The sequence below is a fragment of the Coregonus lavaretus genome (assembly GCF_964263955.1).
Source record: "Coregonus lavaretus genome assembly, chromosome: 25".
Lineage (NCBI taxonomy): Eukaryota > Metazoa > Chordata > Actinopteri > Salmoniformes > Salmonidae > Coregonus > Coregonus lavaretus.
The window spans coordinates 23,530,048-23,544,434 of NC_140012.1; the positions used below are offsets into that span (position 1 = coordinate 23,530,048).

The window sequence follows — 14,387 nt, forward strand, 5'->3', positions numbered from 1 at the left end:
GCAGCGTGATATGCGTACATCTTTTTAATGTGTACTTAGCAACACGATGCAAACAACAAAAACAACTAAACGAAACGTGAAGTGCTCGGTCATAAACACACAAACCTACACGGAACAAGATCCCACAAATGACAAGTGCACAAAAGGCTGCCTAAGTATGGTTCCCAATCAGAGACAACAAGCAACAGCTGATTCACGTTGCCTCTGATTGGGAACCACCCCGGCCAACATAGAAAACACATGAACTAGAAACTGAACATAGAACACAAAACATAGGCCCTACACACCCTGGCTCAACATATAAGAGTCCCCAGAGCCAGGGCGTGACAGTAGGCCTACACACATATAGTTCACGGACGCACGCACACACACAGTCTTGGTTCCACAGTGTTTTGAAGCTGAGTCAAGCCTGTACCCTCTAAGGGTCTTAACATGAGCAGAACAGAAAATAGCGGAATAGACCACCTCATTAGTGTCTCCTTTATCATCATCAGTGAAAAAGAGCACCACCAACTGGTGATGGCCTCGAAAGAGGTGCCGGTTTAAAATATAGGTACAACTGTCCCAGTACTCCCGGTTAGAGGATGTAGAACTACTAGTAGGAGACAGAAACATTCACACTTTTAATACCAGACTCAAGACAGACACACACGGCATTGAAACAGGAAATAATGGTGGAAGTGATGTGATAGTGGTTTTCGGTTTGGAGTCCACTTACATCAGGACTGCCCAACCCTGTTCCTGGAGAGCTACCGTCCTGTAGGTTTTTGCTCCAATCCTAATCTAGCACACCTGATTCTAATAATTAGCATGTTGATAAGATGAATCAGGTTAGTAACACCTGGGGTTGGAGCGAAAACCTACAGGAGGGTAGCTCTCCAGGAACAGGGTTGGGAAACCCTCACTTACATGGTCAGATTTTAACATTTTTATTTGTCACATGCACAAGTACAGTGAAACACTTAAAGGATAAGTTTTATCGTTTACAACCAAATCTCTATTTTTGATGTAAATGGCATGTTATAGAATGGTCCAGACACCTTTTTTGTCGCACTAAAGGGAATATAACATTGTGGATAAAGTTTGGAATTACACAACTTAATGTGTACAACATCTAAAGACCTGCATCACTATACTGAGCGCTTTGCCATTTCTAAAAGGACCTTTTTGGAGATTTTGTTCATGGCCCCAATACTACACAATGAGGATGAGGAAGTGACTTGTTGTTTGGGGTAAGTTTCTCTAAAACGTGAAATCACAAAAAATTTGTGTGGACCCTTCTATAACATGCCATTTACATCAAAAAATTAGGTGGTTTAAAAGAAAACGTATATTTTAACTTGCAAGCCCTACCCAACAGTGCAGTATTCAATATCAAAATAGTATAACACATTTAAAAAATATATATAATAATTACACGAGAAATAAGAAATGAGAGGAAGCTATATACAGGGTCAGTGCCAGTACCAAATGTACATTGTGCAGGGATACTGGAGTATTTGAGGTATACAGTACATACATGTAGGCGGGATTAGGACAAAGTGAATGGTATTATGATAAATAATAATAGTAAACAGTATGGCTGCAGCATACGTGGTGGGTGGGTGAGTATGTGGTGGTGAGTGTGGGTGTGCAAGTGTAAGTGTGTGGGTGTTAGTGTGAGTGTGTGGGTGTTAGTGTGAGTGTGTGTGTGTGTTAGTGTGAGTGTGTGTGTGCAAGAGTGTCAGTGTAGGCGTGATAGGCGGTTATACATGTAAACAGGGCTGAAAGTGACTGGTAGCAGGAATATAGAAAATAGTTATGGTAATATACACTGAGTATACCAAACATTAGGAACACCTTCCTAATATTGACGGACGGGAGCATGGAGAACAGTTCATGTCTCAGGTGGCTGGAGTCTTTGGCAATTTTTCGGGCCTTTCTCAGACACCGCCTGACGTCCTGGATGGCTGGGAGCTCAACCCCAGTGATGCGCTGGGCCGGCTGCACCACCCTCTGTAGGGCCTTCAGGACGAGGCCGGTGCAGTTGCCATACCAGACGGTGATACGACCAGTCAGGATGCTCATGATGGTGCAACTGTAAAGGTTCCTAAGGATCTGAGGGTCCATGCCAAATAGTTTCATCCTGCTGAGGGAGAAGAGGCACTGCCGTGCCTTCTTCACAACTGTGCTGGTGTGAGAGGACCATGTTAAGTCCTCAGTGATCTTGACCCTCTCCTCTACGGCCCCGTCGATGTGGATGGGGGTGTGCACCCGCCCCTGTTTCCTGTCTACGATCAGCTCCTTCGTCTTGCTGACATTGAGGGAGAGGTTGTTGTCCTGGCACCACACTTCCAGGTCTCTGACCACCTCCTTGTAGGCTGTCTTATCGCTACCACCGCCATGTCGTCAGCAAACTTGATGATGGAGTTGGAGTCGTGCGTGGCCACACGGTAGTGGGTGGACAGGGAGTACAGGAGGGGGCTAAGCACACACCCCTGGGGGGGGGCCCTTGTTGAGGGTCAGCGTGGCGGAGGTATTGTTGCCTACTCTTACCACCTGGGGTCGGCCCAGGGCGGTAGTCATTGTAGCAGGATGCCTTAGAGAATTTGGGGGAAAGGAATTATGGTGGTCAGCTTGAAACATGTGGGGATTACAGACTGGGACAAGTCTATTTCTAAAGTGTGGAAGACGCTACAAGATAAGTTGTATGACTGAAAGGTAATAATAATTGTGTCCTTCAAACTTTGCTTTCGTCAAAGAATCCTCCATTTGCAGCAATTACAGCCTTGCAGACCTTTGGCAATCTAGTTGTCAATTTGTTGAGGTAATGTGAAGAGATTTCACCCCATGCTTCCGGAAGCACCTCCCACAAGTTGGATTGGCTTGATGGGCACTTCTTATGTACCATACGGTCAAGCTGCTCCCACAACAGCTCAATAGGGTTGAGATCCGGTGACTGTGCTGGCCACTCCATTATAGACAGAATACCAGCTGACTGCTTCTTCCCCAAATAGTTATTGCATAGTTTAGAGCTGTGCTTTGGGTAATTGTCCTGTTGTAGGAGGAAATTGGCTCCAATCAAGCGCCGTCCACAGGGTATGGCGTTGCAAAATGGAGTGATTGCCTTCCTTCTTCAATATCCCTTTTACCCTGTACAAATCTCCCACTTTACCACCACCAAAGCACCCCCAGACCATCACATTGCCTCCACCATGCTTGACAGATGGCATCAAGCACTCCTCCAGCATCTTTTCATTTGGTCTGCGTCTCACAAATGTTCTTCTTTGTGATCCGAACACCTCAAACTTCGATTCATCTGTCCATAACACTTTTTTCCAATCTTCCTCTGTCCAGTGTTCTTTTGCCCATCTTAATCTTTTATTTTTATTGACCAGTCTGAGATATGGCTTTTTCTTTGCAACTCTGCCTAGAAGGTCAGCATCCCGGATTCGCCTCTTCACTGTTGACGTTGAGACTGGTGTTTTGCCGGTACCATTTAATGAAGCTGCCAGTTGAGGACCTGTGAGGCGCCTGTTTCTCAAACTAGACACTCTAATGTATTTGTCCTCTTGCTCAGTTGTGCACCAGGGCCTCCCACTCCTCTTTCTATTCTGTTTAGAGCCAGTTTGCGCTGTTCTGTGAAGGGAGTAGTACACAGCGTTGTACGAGATCTTCAGTTTCTTGGCAATTTCTCCCATGAAATAGCCTTCATTTCTCAGAAGAAGAATAGACTGATGAGTTTCAGAAGAAAGTTATTTGTTTCTGGCCATTTTGAGCCTGTAATCAAACCCACAATACTCAACTAGTCTCAAGAAGGCCAGTTTTATTGCTTCTTTAATCAGCACAACAGTTTTCAGCTGTGCTAACATAATTGCAAAAGGGTTTTCTAATGATCAATTAGCCTTTTAAAATGATAAACTTGGATTAGCAAACACAACGTGCCATTGGAACACAGGACTCATGGTTGCTGATAATGGGCCTCTGTCCGCCTATGTAGATATTCCATAAAAAATCAGCCGTTTCCAGCTACAATAGCCTTTTACAACATTAACAATGTCTACACTGTATTTCTGATCAATTTGATGAACATCTCATTCCAAAATCATGGGCATTAATATGGAGTTGGTCCCCCCTTTGCTGCTATAACAGCCTCCACTCTTCTGGGAAGGCTTTCCACTAGATGTTGGAACATTGCTGCGGGGACTTGCTTCCATTCAGCCACAAGCCTTAGTGAGGTCAGGCACTGTTGGGCGATTAGGCCTGGCTCGCAGTCGGCGTTCCAATTCATCTCAAAGGTGTTCGATGGGGTTGAGATCAGGGCTCTGTGCAGGCCAGTCAAGTTCTTCCACACCGATCTCGAAAAACTATTTCTGTACGGGGGCATTGTCATGCTGAAACAGAAAAGGGCCTTCCCCAAACTGTTGCCACAAAGTTGGAAGCACAGAATCGTCTAGAATGTCATTGTATGCTGTAGCGTTAAGATTTCCACTGCTCCAGAATCCAATGGCGGCGAGCTTTACAACACTCCAGCCGACGCTTGGCATTGCGCATGGTGATCTCAGGCTTGTGTGCGGCTGCTCGGCCATGGAAACCCATTTCATGAAGATCCCGACGAACAGTTATTGTGCTGACGTTGCTTCCAGAGGCAGTTTGGAACTCGGTAGTGAGTGTTGCAACCGAGGACAGATTATTTTTACGCGCTACGCGCTTCAGCACTCGGCGGCCCTGTTCTGTGAGCTTGTGTGGCCTACCACTTCGCGGCTGAGCCGTTGTTGCGCCTAGATGTTTCCATTTCACAATAACAGCACTTACAGTTGACCGGGTCAGCTCTAGCAGGGCAGACATTTTATGAACTGACTTGTTGGAAAGATGCCATGTTGAAAGTCACTGAGCTCTTCAGTAAGGCCATTCTACTGTCAATGTCCCTATGGAGATTGCATGGCTGTGTGCTCGATTATATACACCTGTCAGTAACGGGTGTGGCTGAAATAGCCGATTCCACTCAATTGAAAAGGTGTCCACATACTTTTGTATATATAGTGTACCATATCACCAGATTCACCCATCCTTGGGGATTTTAACCATTGCACCATGGATAAAGCACTAAAAGGCTATCATCAATATGTGACCTGTGCCACTCGCCACTTCTATTCTGGACTTATGCTATGGCCTAGTCTCAGGAGCTTATAGGTCACTCCACCTGCCCCCCCTTGGATCGGCTGATCACAATATCGTTCTACTTGCCCCTGCCTCAGTGGAGGCTGCAGAGGGGATGACGGCTCATAATAATGGCTGGAACGGAGCGAATGGAATGGCGTCAAACACATAGAAACCATGTGTTTGATACCATTCCACTATTCCGCTCCAGCCATTACCATGAGCCCGCCCCCCCCAATTAAGGTGCCACCAACCTCCTGTGCCATGCCTACATGCCAGTGGTAAAGAGAGTAGAGAGGGAGGTGAGAACAGTTAAAACATGGACTTCCTCAAGTACTGACACACTGCAAGGCTGTTTTGAGTGCACCAACTGGGAACTGTTCTTTGAGTCATGCTCCAGCTTAAATGAAGAAGTACTAAGTGTCAAAATATATTACTTTTTGTGTATAATCCCAATGAAACCGATTACTATTTTTCCCATCAATAAACCCTGGGTGACCAAGAAGCTCAAGGGCATTCCTAACGGGAATAAATTAGTAATTTTCACAGGTACAGTGGAGCAGAAAAAAATTGTTAATAAGGAAGTCAAGCAAGCCATTAGACGAGCTAATAATCTCTAAAAACAAGATTGAGCAGGGGAACTACAGCGCAGCCTGGCAGGGTATTAAAACATGGCCGCTGTAAACACACAGTCAGAAAGAAGGCTTGTGAATGTGGAGGGGATCAGTGACTCCTCTCTCCAACGTGCTGAATAAGTTCTACACTCGCTTTGAGAGGCCCGACCTTACTCCTGACGCGGTGGAGCTCAAGCAGAGTATCACGCCATGTGCCACGTTCACCCCTGTAATGATGTAATGAAACTGCTTAAATCAACACCAATCATGGTATCTGTGGCAGGACCCTCAGGTACTGTGCTGAGCAGCTCAATGGGGTCCTACTCCATCTGTTCCAGTCTTCACTGGACCAGAGCCTGGTCCCGCTGAAAACATCCACCATTATCCCAATTCCTAAGAAAGACAAGCCTTGCTCTCTCAATGACCATAGACCTATTGCACTGACCTCTCTTGTGATGAAGGCCCTGGAGAAGCTGGTCAAGGTCCACATCACATCTGTGGCAGATGCTATGCTGGATCCCCTACAGTTCGTGTACCGCACCAAGAGAGGTGTGGACGATGCCAAGCTGTTCCTAATGGACGACATCTGGAGAGCAGGGGTGGCCTTTGTCAGGCTCATATTTCTGGACTTCTCGTCTGCATTTAACACCATGCAGCCTGCCATTCTCACCAGAAAGCTGACTCACAGTTTAATCTCGACCATGGCCTTATTTAATGGATTATGGATTTTTTTTACTGATAGGCCACAGAGAGTCTATGCTAATGGTGCCGTGTCAGATACCTTACTCACTTGCACAGGTTCACCACAAGGGTGTGTACTGTCACCCCTTCTTTTTATTCTCTATACCATTGACTGTCAGAGTGCTCACGACCACTGCCATCTTGTGATGTTTGCTGATGACACAGTCCTCCTCTCACTCCTCTCAGGGTCTGAGTAGGACCATGAACCAGCCCTACAGGACTTCATTGACTGGTGTGACAGTGCGCTGCTGGAGTTGAATGTCTCCAAGACTAAATACATGGTTGTCGAATTCAGGAGGAAGCCCCCCAGGATGGACCAGGTGATCATCCATGGTGAGGAGGTGGACATTGTGGACGAGTCTAAATATCTTGGTACCATCTTTGATAACACCCTGAAGTTTGAAAAAGCTCACCAGAGACAATACTTCCTCATGAAACTGAATTCATTCAGTGTCCACAAATCGATATTGCAAACCTTTTACAGTTCTTTAATTGAGAGTGTTCTGTGTTTTTCCTTTGTATGCTGGTTCACATCTCTTTCTGTCAAGAACAGGAACCGCCTCCAAGCCATTGTGAACACCTGTTGTAAGATCACTGGGTTCCTCTCAGAAGTCTGGCTTCATTCTTTGAGCAGCAGGCCAGGAGGAAGGCCTGTGACATCCTGGGGGACAGCACCCATGTCCTCAACCCAGAATTTCAACTGCTCCCCCTTGGACACCGCCTGCACTGTCTCAAGTGCTCCACCAATAGGCGCTGGGCCTCGTTTGTGCCCGAGGCCAACCCTGGTTAACAGGACAATTAAGGAAGACCTAGGAACTATTGTAGAGATAGTTTAGCCCTGCAATGAATTAAGAACTGTAAATACCATGAACTTTTAGTTTCTTAAATTGCACAATGCGTGTGTTTGTCCTGTCTGAAGCACCCTGTCATCCCGGAATGAATTGCCCCTTGGTGATCAATAAAGTTGTATTGTATACACACGGGAAACTGTTGAGCGTGAAAAACCCAGCAGCGTTGCAGTTCGACACACTCAAACCGGTGCGCTTGGCACCTACTACCATACCCCGTTCAAAGGCACTTACATTTTTTGTCTTGCCCATTCTCCCTCTGAATGGCACACATATACAATTCATGTCTCAAAGCTTAAAAATCCTTCTTTAACATGTCTCCTCCCCTTCATCTACACTGATTGAAGTGGATTTAACAGGTGACATCAATAAGGGATCATAGCTTTCACCTGGTCAGTCTATGTCATGGAAAGAGCAGGTGTTCCTAATGTTTTGTACACTCAGTGTATGAGTATGATCATTTTATTTGTATACAACAAATACAATGTCTTATAAGCCCATGTGGGCTGAGCATCATGAAGATGCATGACACTATAATAAGATAAATAAATAAACAAAAAAAAGTCATGATCTGATTTGCCGAAGGGGGGACGAGCGAGGGCCTTGTATGCATGCTTGAAACTTGAGTAACAGTGGTCTAGGACTTTATTGCCCCTAGTGGCGAAAAATATGTGTTGATAAAAGTTGGGTATCACCAGCAACAAGAAAAGCAGCCTCCGGGTGCATGGTTTCCTGCTTGTTTATAGCCTTGTACAGTTCGTCAAGTGCCAGCTTGTTGTAGTTGTTGTCGTCCTGAAGTGGAATATACACAGCAGTCATGATATAAGATTGAAAACTCTCGGGAGGTAGAAGGGTCTGTATTTGACCATCAGGTATTCCAAGACTGTTGAACAATAGGTTGAGATTGTCTGCTCACCATTTGTTGTTGATTAAGAGACATACCCCTCTGGATTTCCCTGAATACGATGTCCTGTCCACTTGGTGAATGGAGAATCGAGTTGGATAGCCATGGGGGCAAAGGAGGTTGGTGGCACCTTAATTGGGGTGGATGGGCTCATCGTAATGGCTGTAGCGGAATCAGTGGAATGGTATCGAATACATCAAACATATGGTTTCCATGTGTTTGATGCAATTCCATTTACTCTGTTCCAGCCATTATTATTATGAGCCATCCTCCCCTCTGCAGCCTCCAGTATCTTGTCCGAAAGCCATGTTTCAGAAAAACAGAGAATATTGTAGTTACGAGAGTCCCGTTGATTATAAAAATCAGTGATTGGATCTATCCATCTAATTATTAGTCAATAGAATGGAAGGAAGTGGTGGCCGGTTTTCCCTTTGCCTTAAGGCGTCAGCATGCTTCAGTTCGGCTGGTGCCTAGCCGAACTCAGCCAGGCGAACTGAACTAGTGTGCTCCCATACTCTCTTAAAAGTCCTTCACTTGAAAAACGAGAAAAAAACGGCAATTGTACCGTTTGTCCATTTTGAGACTCCGTAGCCAGTATACACTTCCTCAAAATAGTCAGAATTAATCTAAGATAACTCAATAAATCTGTCATTAATTTTGACGTTTTTGCCGAGGAGATCTTAGTCACGCAATTTTACATCTAACTAAGATGTCTGGTGCAGTATTTATCAATGAAAAAATTTGCATGAAAATGAGTTGTCTCATTGAATGACAAGAAAGACTTTATTGAAGAATCCCTACTGTTGACCAATCACCGACAAAGGAGCGTAGACTTGTTGTGTGCCCGAACAGCCGAAAGAACCCTTAATGAAGTCCAAAACTGGTCCAGGAGAGACACTAGCTGGAATCTCCTCAGGCGTCGGCTCGGGTGCTGGCTCACGCTGCAGATCTGGTCCTGCAGGTAGAGGTGGAGCAGGTTCATGCTCTGGTGCTTGCTGGTCTGGCTGCAGCTCCTGCAACGTCTTGGCTAGCTGAAGCTCTGTTGGTCACGCTGTAGCAATAGCTCGGATGCTGCTTGTAGTGGCACCAGCTGGAGTGCAGAGTGGAGCTTGGCCACTCCTTGCAGGAATGACTTGGGTCTCGGTAGCCATCGCAGGGCAGCCTCAGGAATTCGCTGCAACTCTGTTGTTGGGTTGGCTGACTGGAGCGCGTTGGTCGAGACTGGATTCAGCTCTGGCGACTTCTCGGCTGGCTCGAGGACTGACGATGGGAACTGTGAAGGCCAGGTTAGTTGCAGTCTGGGTGGCAGGTCTGGCTCCAACTCTGGCAGCTGCTGGGGTGTGGACTGGTGCGCAGGGTGCCGTATGGTTGGATGGAGCTCAGGGTGTTGCGTTGCTGTCTGGACGTAATAGAGTCATTGTGGCCGCTTGACAGGCAGAGGAGATGGTGCACTGGTGACCACTGGACATGCTGGTGTCCGGGTGGCAGCTGAACTAACTGGCGGGCCGGATAACATGTGAGTGGCGGCTGGACCAGCGGCCGTGGCACCCAAGCTGTTCGAGGCTGCTGGCTAGAAGAGAAGGACTGAAAAGTCCAGCAGATTGAGGCCATGGAGAGGCCCCCCATGAGGATACTGACCCCCTACTGTAACCTTGCAGCTGTCAGGGAACAGAGCCTGGAGCATCTCCGATGTCGACAGGCCCTGCAACAGCTGTCCCGAGTCCCCCTCCTGTCCAGCACTCACCAGCTCCACAACCTCTGCTGGTTACTGGCAGCAACGCCTGGCCTGTACCTCACGTCCCTGAGTACTACAGGATTGACCAGCAGTATCCTGGGTACCAGGCGGTGCAGCCAAGTCGGTGGGGTGCTGCCCGTAACCAGGCAGAGGTTGTGGAGCCTGTGAGGACACGAGGGCTAACGTCTGATATTTCTCCTTCCTTCTTACTAAAGCACAATTTCCTAATTTATTCCACAAACATACAACCCGCAATCGCCCCCCCATCCTCACTCACTCCATCATCTCAATCTCACGTCCTTACCTAGTTACTGTTTACTCTCCACAAATCCTGCTCTCGCTCTCTCTCTCCCCGCCCCTTGTCCCACTCTACTTCTCCCTTTCTTGCTCTCTCTCCCTCTCTCACTCTTACCATCAATCTCTGTATCTCTCCCATCATCTCTCTCTTTCTGTAGCAGTGGGTGTGATTTAGTATTCGAGGGGCTGGCTTGGTGCACTGTGCATCTCTCAGGTCTGTCAGTCTCTGCTGTAATGAAACGCTTTGAAGCTACACCGCTATCAAACTGTCCACGACACCAGTCAAACCCACACGCCCTCATACTGTATACACTCACACAAGTGCACACACACCACCCACACACACACTCCCCCCATGAAGCATGCTGACGCCTTAAGGCGAAGGGAAAACCGGCCACCACTTCCCTCCATTCTATTGGCTAATAATAACAAAGATGACCTCCGATTGCGGATTTGCTATCGACGGGACTCTCATAACTGCAATATTCTCTGTTTTTCTGAAACATGGCTTGCGGACAAGATACCCTTCCCCATGCACAGGAGGGGAAAGGGTATGTCTGTGATTTAGAGGTCACACACACATACATGATATAGATATATACATTTAAGTCATTTTAGCAGACGCTCTTATCCAGAGAGACTTACAGTTAGTGAGTGCATACATTTCATACTGGCCCCCCGTGGGAAACGAACCCACAACCCTGGCGTTGCAAGCGCCATGCTATACCAACTGAGCTACAGGGGATATACACACACACATACAGTTGAAGTTGGAAGTTTACATACACCTTAGCCAAATACATTAAAATCAGTTTTTCACAATTCCTGACATTTAATCCTAGTAAAGATTCCTTGTCTTAGGTCAGTTAGGATCACCACTTTATTTTAAGAATGTGAAATGTCAGATTAATAGTAGAGAGAATTATTTATTTCAGCTTTTATTTCTTTCAACACATTACCAGTGGGTCAGAAGTTTACATACACTCAATTAGTATTTGGTAGCATTGCCTTTAAATTGTTTAACTTGGGTCAAATGTTTCGGGTAGCCTTCCACAAGCTTCCCACAATAAGTCGGGTGAATTTTGGCCCATTCCTCCTGACAGAGCTGGTGTAACTGAGTCAAGTTTGTAGGCCTCCTTTTCTATAGGATTGAGGTCAGGGCTTTGTGATGGCCACTCCAATACCTTGACTTTGTTGTCCTTAAGCCATTTTGCCACAACTTTGGAAGAATGCTTGGGGTCATTGTCCATTTGGAAGACCCATTTACAACCAAGCTTTAACTTCCTGACTGATGTCTTGAGATGTTGCTTCAATATATCCACATAATTTTCCTTCCTCATGATGCCATCTATTTTGTGAAGTACACCAGTCCTTCCTGCAGTAAAGCACCCCCACAGCATGATGCTGCCACCCCCGTGCTTCACGGTTGGGATGGTGTTCTTCAGCTTGCAAGCTGGCCAAACAGTTCTATTTTTGTTTCATCAGACCAGAGGACATTTCTCTGAAAAGTACAATCTTTGTCCCCATGTGCAGTTGCAAACCGTAGTCTGGCTTTTTTATGGCAGTTTTGGAGCAGTGGCTTCTTCCTTGCTGAGCGGCCTTTCAGGTTATGTCGATATAGGACTCGTTTTACTGTGGATATAGATACTTTTGTAGCGGTTTCCTCCAGCATCTTCACAGGGTCATTTGCTGTTGTTCTGGGATTGATTTGCACTTTTCGCACCAAAGTAAATTCATCTCTAGGAGACAGAACACGTCTCCTTCCTGAGCGGTATGACGGCTGCGTGGTCCCATGGTGTTTATACTTGCATACTATTGTTTGTACAGATGAACGTGGTACCTTCAGGCGTTTGGAAATTGCTCCCAAGGATGAACCAGACTTGTGGAGGTCTACAATTTTGTTTCTGAGGTCTTGGCTGATTTCTTTTGATTTTCCCATGATGTCAAGCAAAAAGGCACTGAGGTTGAAGGTAGGCCTTGAAATACATCAACAGGTACACCTCCAACTGACTCAAATGATGTCAATTAGCCTATCAGAAGCTTCTAAAGCCTTGACATCATTTTCTGGAATTTTCCAAGCTGTTTAAAGTAAAAATGACTTGTGTCATGCACAAAGTAGATGTCCTAACCGACTTGCCAAAACTATAGTTTGTTAACAAGACATTTGTGGAGTGGTTGAAAAACAAGTTTTAATGACTCCAATCTTCTGACTTCAACTGTATGTTTTCAGACCCTTTACTCAGTACTTTGTTGAAGCACCTAAGGCAGCGATTACAGCCTTGAGTCTCTGCAGATCCTCTCAAGCTCTGTCAGGTTGGATGGGGAATGTCGTTGGACAGCTATTTTCAGATCTCTCCAGAGATGTTCGATTGGGTTAAAGTCTGGGCTCTGGCTGGGCCTCTCAAGGACATTCAGAGACTTGTCCCGAAGCCACGCCTGTGTTATCTTGGCTGTGTGCTTAGGGTCGTTGCCCTGTTGGATGGTGAACCTTCACCCCAGTCTGAGGTCCTGAGCGCTCTGTAGCTGGTTTTCATCAAGGATCTCTCTGTACTTTGCTCCGTTCATCTTTGCCTCGATCCTGACTAGTCTCCCAGTCCCTACCTCTGAAAAACATCTCCACAGCATCATGCTGCCACCACCATGCTTCACCGTAGGGATGGTGCCAGGTTTCCTCCAGACGTGACGCTTGGCATTCAGGGCAAAGAGTTTAATCTTGGTTTCATCAGACCAGAGAATCTTGTTTCTCATGGTCTGAGAGTCTTTAGGTGCCTTTTGGCAAACTCCAAGCGGGCTGTCATGTGCCTTTTACTGAGGAGTGGCTTCCGTCTGGCCACTCTACCATAAAGGTCTGATTGGTGGAGTGCTGCAGAGATGGTTGTCCTTCTGGAAGTTTCTCCCATCTCCACAGAGGAACTCTAGAGCTCTATCAGAGTGACCATCGGGTTCTTGGTCACCTCCCTGACCAAGGCCCTTCTCCCCCGATTGCTCAGTTTGGCCGAGTGGCCAGGTCTAAGAAGAGTCTTGGTGGTTCCAATCTTCTTCTATTTAAGAATGATGGAGGCCACTGTGATCTTGGGGACCTTCAATGCTGCAGACATTTTTTGGTACCCTTCCCCAGATCTGTGCCTCGACACAATCCTGTCTCGGAGCTTTACGGACAATTCCTTCGACCTCATGGCTTGGTTTTTGATCTGGCATGCACTGTCAACTGTGGGACCTTATATAGACAGGTGTGTGCCTTTCCAAATCATGTCCAATCAATTGAATTGACCACAGGTGGACTCCAATCAAGTTGAAGAAACATCTCATGGATGATCAACGGAAACAGGATGCACCTGACCTCAATTTTGAGTCTCATAGCAAAGAGTCTGAATACTTATTTAAATAAGATATTTCAGTTTTTTATTTTTAATACATTTGCAAAAATTTATAAAAACCTGTTTTCGCTTTGTCATTATGGGTAGTGTGTAGATTGCTGACAATTTTTATATATTTCATCCACTTTAGAATAAGGCTGTAACGTAACAAAATTTGGAAAAAGTTAAGGGGTCTGAATACATTCCGAATGCACTGCATATATTGCAAACTGCATTGCCAAGCTATGGCACTGTTGATGTAACAGTACATCATAGGGAAAAACCCTTTGGGATTTTAATGGCAGTGTACCGGTGTGTAGGAATAATCATGTGAGCCTATGTGCTCATATAGGCTACTAACGGACCCCAGTTCTATGGCCACTGGCCATGCAGGGTGTGAGGCCCCTATGCAACCCCAGTGTCCCACTTTTCTTGTTCCCCCTGACAGCATGACAGAGGCTGGGCCAGCAGCAGTCATTGATGCAGTTTTTTTCTACCGAGTTTGTTTGTTCCATTGTTAATTAGTCACATCTCATTTAGCACTAGGGGCCACATTCTCTCTTGGCAAATCAGCACTTTGCAACAGACAGTGTTGGGCTGTGACAGATCTGGACTAGGAAAGAAGAATTCTCAATTCCAGTCACAAATGTTAGGAGCATTTAAACAGTATGCTGTCCGTACAATTGACAAATAAAGTGATCTTAATCTTAGTACTCACTTTTCTATTTTTCTCTCCATCTCTCTATCCTTCTT

At 46.0% G+C, this 14,387-nt stretch overlaps 1 protein-coding gene across 1 annotated transcript in view; it reads left to right on the plus strand.

Annotated features, from left to right (window-relative positions):
* The window catches only part of LOC311100779 (protein shisa-9-like), a gene marked incomplete at both ends in the record, with an annotated part of 38,652 nt that overhangs the window by 20,682 nt on the left and 3,583 nt on the right, over positions 1 to 14,387 (plus strand). The window lies entirely within an intron of this gene.